This window comes from Lolium perenne, chromosome 2 (genome assembly GCF_019359855.2).
Source record: "Lolium perenne isolate Kyuss_39 chromosome 2, Kyuss_2.0, whole genome shotgun sequence".
NCBI lineage: Eukaryota > Viridiplantae > Streptophyta > Magnoliopsida > Poales > Poaceae > Lolium > Lolium perenne.
The window spans coordinates 262,130,783-262,138,439 of NC_067245.2; positions in this window are offsets into that span (position 1 = coordinate 262,130,783).

The following is a 7,657-nucleotide window of genomic DNA, read 5'->3' on the forward strand; positions in this document are numbered from 1 at the left end:
ATGTTGTGTGAAGGTGTCAACAATTTGTAGTTGACTCTGTCGTACATTTATACATATGCCTAATGCGGCGAATTCCCCGTGCATGAGTGGGCCGTTGAGATGTCTATGAGTGCTTTGAGATTTGCACTTCATGGAATCTTTCTACTCTTTTGCATGCAGTCTCCCACACTCTAGTACCCCCTTTCATGCTTTAGTACACTGATTTAATTTCTAGTGTGGGATTTGAAATAGCATATTTACGAAAATATATATCAGGTTAATAATATGTTTAAATATGTGTATTTCTTCCGGTGATGTCTTTTAAACAAGCCTAAAAAGGGCTCGTTTCAAACATGATGATGCACTATAAACTCATTAAAACATGATACGAAAAATTGTGTTTCCAAATTGAACTCTAGGACAGTTGCCAAATATTTTCTAACTCCGATGAACCAAGTTTGAAATAGAGTGAGACAACTTATTTCGAAGAAAAGTTTCGCCAAGTTTCAAAAGTTGACTTTCAAACATTGTCAAAATATACTCAATATCGGTCTTATTTTGAAATCCTCTTCACTAGGAACTCAATATTCAAAAGGTTAATTGATCCTTTGGTTCAAAAGCTGTGGAAGGTTCTCAAGTTTTTTAACCAGATCGGATAGCGCGAAATGGGAGAAAATACACAAAATCAGTAAAAATATGGAAGGACAGAGAATGTGGGGCATGCACGGTAGAGAAGAACATTTCTCTACATAGGCCTATATATTTCACCATCATATCGGTTCAAGTTGGATTGCACCATTTGGTGTGTGTTTATTTCTTCTTCTAAGTGGAGCATTGGAAAATCATTTCATATTTAGTGTAGTATACAATATCCTTGCTCGTTTTCTGGGATGATGATCAAGTCACACTACTCGTTCTCCTCCCTAATTATAAAGGAAACCATTGACGCCACCTCTTGATGAGATAATTTTTTATCTTTATCCTGCAACCACGATTAGCTAGACCCGGTATAAGTATGGCGTGGGCATAAGTTGTAATGCTGATCTAGAATCGTAGGACAGTGATATACAATATCCACACATCTCCGCATGTAAAGAATTGATTCCATCTAGATAGGCGGCGGCCGGAGATGATCAACATGACGCCAATGCGACGCGGCGAACCGGCCGCGCTTATCCCCTTCCACATCAGCGCTCCGCGGCGCAGTGTCAACGCTCGCGTAGTCCGCCCGCACCTGTCCCGATCCATTTGAAGTTCTGAACCTTCAAATTAGGTGGCAGATTACCTGCACGTTAGCAGTGCTGGCGCTCCTTTTCATTCCTTCTTGTGAAGAGCTGACGGAGAATTTGTGATTTTGTTTAAGGAGACTGACTTGAGAAGTACCGAGACTTGACGCCACTGCGTGCACATTGTACGATCACTAGTAGAAAACCTCTCATCCATCTAAACCATAAATACCGGATCCCTTACGAACCGGTACTAAAGGGGGCATTAGTACCGGTTGTATTGCCCAAGCCTTTAGTACCGGTTCGTATGGACCTTTAGTACCGGTTCGTGTCACGAACCGGTACTAAAGGGTTAGCGTCAGCCAAAAACCTTTAGTACCGGTTCGTGACACGAACCGGTACTAAAGGTCTACCCTTTAGTACCGGGTGGTTTAATTAACCGGTACTAAAGGTTTTTCGGCTTCCCACGCACCTCCACCCCCCCCCCCCCCCCGTGGATCGCCTTTTTTTGCTCTGTAAAATACAAATGAAAATGATAGAAAATTCAAAAAAATAAAATGTTTTCAGATTCTCATATGTTATGCAATCTACTATTCGGTGAAATTAAGAAATTCGAATATTGACTTTTTTTGCAAAAAAAGTTTGAAAAATGGTAAAACCGCATTAACTTTTGCATACGACGTCGGAAAAAAACGTATAATATATCAAAAAAATCCTAGGAAAAAGTTACATCCGAATTCACCGGGGTTTACCCGGTTAGCCAATTTTTAGATTCTCAAAATTCCAAATGAAAATATGAAAGCAGGAAGATTTTAGTTTTTTTCCAGAAATTTAGAATTTTATATATTTTTAATTTTTTTAAAATTAAAATAATAATTATAAATTTTTTTGAGTCCTAACATATTACTATTACTTTTATCAAATTATAAGATTTTCAATTTTTCAAGTTTTAGGTTTTGCAAAAAAATTTAAAATTTTAAAAAATAATTAAAAATAATAAAAATTAAAAAAGTTAATTTTATATTTATTCAACATTATTATTACATCATTACTTTTGTTTATTAAAAGAATTATTTGGAATTTAAACGATAAAAAGTGTGACATCGACCAACATGTTAATATGATTGATATGATACTACTATCACATACATGCGCGCGAAGCACTTGGAAGTGGAATGGGATGGAACTTGGAAGTTAAGCGTGCTAGTGCGGGAGTAGTGTGAGGATGGGTGACCGACCGGGAAGTTTGACCACGGGTAAGTAATTTGACTAGAGATTAAGTGTAGTTAGAGACTAATGGAAATACTAGTAATTCTGAAAAAAATAAAAAAAAAAGAGGGGGTGAAAAAAAAGGGTGTGAAAAATAATTGGAAAAAATGGATAAAAAAAATTAAACAAAATAGGCTTTAATACCGGTTCGTGTTACGAACCGGTACCAAAGGTCTCCAGCCCCACGGGTTCCTCCGTGCCCACGTGGAGGCACCTTTAGTACCGGTTCGTAAGGAACCGGTACTAAAGGTGGGAGGCCTTTAGTACCGAATAATTAGTACCGGTTCCAAAACCGGTACTAAAGGCCCTTTGGAACCGGTACTAAAGGGGGGTTTCTCTACTAGTGGATCCCCATTGCGCCGGCCGGCGTGACCGATCCCCATTGGACCGCGGCCATGACATCGTATCCTCGACCTCGAGGCGTTAGCTCGACATGATGAGATCAACGCGCCAAAAAAAAAAAGAGCTCTACAAGTTTGCCTTCGCGCCTTTCTCATTCGTTCTAACTTAAAATGATCCTTTTCATTCGTCTATGTGGGTATAATATTTTCTTTCCAACGAAAGTGGTCGTAGTCACTACAAGAAAAGAGTCATGTAGAGACGTTGTCTATTAGACGCTTTTATTTTCGTCCCTAGATCCGTAGTTAAGCCGTGAGTTGAGACGTTTTTTGAGACGCTATGTAAATCGTCCTAAACTACAGGCCTTACTGATAATAACCCTTAGTCACCAATCACCCACGTTTTCTTTTCTTCACAGAGAAGTTGTTATATTTCTCACCCGTGTAAAAACCTAGGCCGCCGCCACGAAGCCTGCAGATCCAATCCCTTGCCTCTCTCTAGCGAATTCTCCACTACAGTTTTCTCACGAATTGCTAAATCTTTGTCTTTTCCAGGATCCATGCAATGACACAGGATTCCAAGGATCCATTAGAGCGCTAGACTCGATCACTGTTTAATTTGGTGAGTTCCCGGGCGCTGGAATGATAATTGTTTCATGCCTATAGATCCGATTAACTATTCAGTGCTCACTGTCCCTTTATTCGTGTTTGTAAGGCAAATCTTCCGCATCCCCTTCCAAGATCTCAGAAATTTTTCCTTCTTGTCACAGATTAGTTTTTTGCATAGAGGATGATAATCGAGCCAACACTTGGTATTCATAGCGGAAACTGTGCTACTTGCATCGACCAGCAGTAAGTAAATTTTTTATTCGAAATATTTTAAATTCCCCTACCTTTCTCAATATGGTACCGGGGTATGCACAAGACCTGATGCTTGCTGTTTTGGATTTATGTGCAAAGAGGAAAGTTTTGCTAGACTCATCCAGTACACATGGGTATATGTCTTCTATAGGATTGGAATTCTAGGATATTTTCTTGCTCCGCTACTCACGGTATTTAATCTGACATCATATATCAAAGTTGATGTCACTTTGTTAATAGTTTACAGATTGATTTTTGCTCGTGTGTAATTGTCCCTCTGCAGGATTTGTTTGTGAAGATTTTTCAAGCGTAGAGCAAAGGAAGTCTGCCGCAGTAGTAAACTGGAGAGTGAAGATTTGAAGATCTAGTAGATTAAATCACATTATGAAGGAAATTACATACAGAGTTCTCGGAATTGTTCAGTCTCCTATGCAAATATTGTAAATATGTACATTTCACTTGCAAAGTGCAATTCACGTTAAATAGTATGATCGATATTTTTCCACAGTGCACTGTATTTGCTTAAAACCTTTTGTTTTGTGATGGCTGCAACTTAGTTTTTCTGATGTCATGTTAACCGGTCCTATGATGTAAACCAGTTATAGTGGATTGCAAAGATCTGCTGAATAAATTGAATTTTATAAATAAAAAAATTCATTTAAGGACGCAATGAAGCAGACTCAACCCTCGTACGCGAAAATGTGCTAGGCATCTGCAACACGTCTCTATTAGCATTTACACGCTTTTGAGAGCGTCTCGTTTTATTTTAGGGATGCTTTATAGACACGTTTTTTAGAGCGTCTTGTTTTCATTTAGAGACGCTCGTGATGCGTCTCGTTGGCATTTGAGACGGTGCATAAGAAGACGTTTCTGCGACACTTCTTAGTAGCGTCTTTACAACTCCATAAAGATGAAATAAGGCGTCTCTAGCCTATAAATTAAACGTCTCTACATGCATTTTTTGTTGTAGTGAGTATTTCTCTTGTTATCTGTTAAAAACATGCAAAAGGATCATGACATTTCAAGCACACTCAACAAAAAACCATTTGTATGCAACAAATTTCCATTGCCCCGGTGTATCATCGTTTATTATCAATGCATGTACGCAGCATGGCAAGACTCTCATCACCCCGAAAAAATATTTGCAACATGGATGCAACATCTGTTGCTGACAACTAGTGCCACCGCAACATGTAACCCATGTGTTTGCAGCAAAACACACGGGCTTGCATTGTGTCAAAATAACAGTTGCACCATCAAAATTAAAAATCACTAGCCTTCGTTTGGACCAACGACCTCACCTCCCTGGCTCGCAAGACTCGCTAGAATGACATGGGGCGAACCATATCAATTCATCCCAGAGTCCCATCTTGAGCCCGAAGGTGCAAAAATCTCAAACCTCGAACTTCACCACTTGAGGGCTTCTGTGTACACAAAAGAAGCGGGGATGGGCTAGAGGGCCACAAAAAGAGGATGTATAATGTTTAAGTTTGTGAGTATGGGTCAACTTGCACATGAAAACTAGCCAGGAGTGTGGAGCATTGTTTGAAGATCTACAACGCTGGAAGAAAAGGCACAACGCGAGGACGACCCATGGCCTCGGCGATCGGAAAAGAGATCAACACTATTTTGCATCAAAAGGATATCCATGTGTGCAACAAATAATTCAAATGTTATCATTCCTGCTGGTAGCATGTACTTAATGTTGTTGGTGTTGCCAATCTTCGAAAAGAAGTGCACGGAAATTATTTTTGAAAAGTACGAACCAAGTTTCAAAATATAGGAACCTATTTTAAACAAGATAGGAAAGCTTCCAAATATTTCAAGACGGACATAAAAAAGCTTGGAACCAATTTTTAAAAAAAATCGAGTACAACTTGCAAAAAACTTAAGTGGAGATGAGCTTTCACGAAAATTGAACAAAGATCGCAAAATCCGGGATGACTATGTTTAGTACGATGAATCTAGGAAGAACAAGCGCGCACTCCATCATATATGTGACCACTTGACGAGGGATAGATAGATATGAAGAGTGGCGAAGAGCCCAAGAGATATGAGGTTGATGTCTAGAATAACATAGACAAAAAAAAATCGTAGGAGAGAAAGTGACATGAAGATAGCGAACGGGAGAGGAAAAATGAGTCGGTATGACTAATGATACATGGACAAAATGAGACAAAGAGAGATAGATAGAGAGAGAGAGAGAGCATGCTAGAGAGAGTGATGATGCCGGTCCTTCTTCATTTGGCCGGATTTGGCCGGAGTGATGAGTTCCAGAAGGCTTCGCCGATGAATGTAACAATGCCTCTTTGCATGGAGTTTGCTGGATCGGGTGGTATTCAGTCGTGCACATACATACCGCTAGGGCTGGAATACCGTGGCGAAACTTTTTATTGCTTAGTTTTTTTTGGTGTGTACATATGTACTACATTTGGGTATTGTGTTATTGCAGATGCTGTGTATAATTGGTATCTCTCGATATTAATATGTTCTTTTTGTCGAAAAAAAAGTTATCATGCTTGCATATCGTATTTCACCCAATGAGAGTATATGCTTCGCTTTTGTTTTGAGCAACGGTAAGGGGATTAAAAAAATGATAAAACAACTATTGGGATACGAAAATGTCACATGATCTCGTGGCAAATTTCTTGTATTGAGATATCTGGTTGTGATTAAAGTTGTTTCTACTATGGCCAAATATCGAATGCGACAACAAAACCTCTCTCGGTCCCACGACAAGTTTATTCCGTCACCATATTGAGTTGTGATTAGGGTTACTTTTTTCCATGAAGGCATTGTCGGATGCGGCAAAAAAACTTCACTAGATCCCACGGCAACTTTCTAGTGTCACCATATCGAGTCGTGATTAGGGTTACTCTCTCCACAAAGACATTGTCGGATGCGACAACAAAACCTCACTAGCTCTCAGTGACATTCCTAACTTGCACATCTCGCCATGATTATGGTCGTTTCATCCCGACGACAAGATAAGACAATAGTGGGGCACACCATTTGCTCCTTGAAGAACCAAATCAATGTCATCGTTGTAGCGTTTCTGACATACCTAGGCCCTTCCATGATTCTCGAGTTGTATAGAAATAAATGCCAGATCAGCCCGGAATTACTGGAGGACCGTTGGAGGGTTACTTATTTCGATATTTTGAATGCATTGTGTGTAGTAAAATTTGTAGAGTCCTCCAAAAATGATTTTCATTTTCAAAATGTAAATAACCAACTTTCAGAACATATTTTCAGCAAGTCGGGAAAGGTTACAAATGTTTCAATGCTTGTCTTGATTGCTGGGAGAGGGGAATCTCCCATGCCACCTTTTCAAGCCGAACATATAAAATCTATGGACCAACTTTCTAAATATCTAGTACAACTTGAAAAAAAACTTGCATACAGATGAGCTTTCATGAAAATTGAACAAATATTGCGAAATTCGGGATGACGATGTTTAGTACAACAAATCTAAGAAGAACAAGCATGTAGTCCATCATATATGTGACCACTTGATGAGCGATAGATAAACATGAAGAGTGGAGAAGAGCACAAGAGGCGAAAGGATGTTTTTTTTTCTCGAAATGGGGAGTGCCCCGGCCTCTGCATCGGTAGATGCACACAACTTTTTCTTGGACAAATAAAAAAAGTCACAGTTTACACATCATGGATCAGAGAGGGTCAATACAAAAATCAAGCATCGGAAAAGAAAACAGGATCTTCTATCGCTAAAGGTGAAAGGCTGGTTGCTAGACTAGTTGAGACAAATACCTATAGGGATAGAAAGTGACATGAAGGTAGCGACCGAGAGAGGAGGCACGTGTATCCGATAGAAAGTCCTCTCATGTAAATTACCGCTTGTATATCTTATTTCACCCAGTGAAACCATATGTTTCATTAATGAGATACAAAAAACAAGAAAGAACAACTGTTGTGAAAGCCAACCTCACATGTTCTGGCGGCGGCTTTCTTGTTTTGACACAT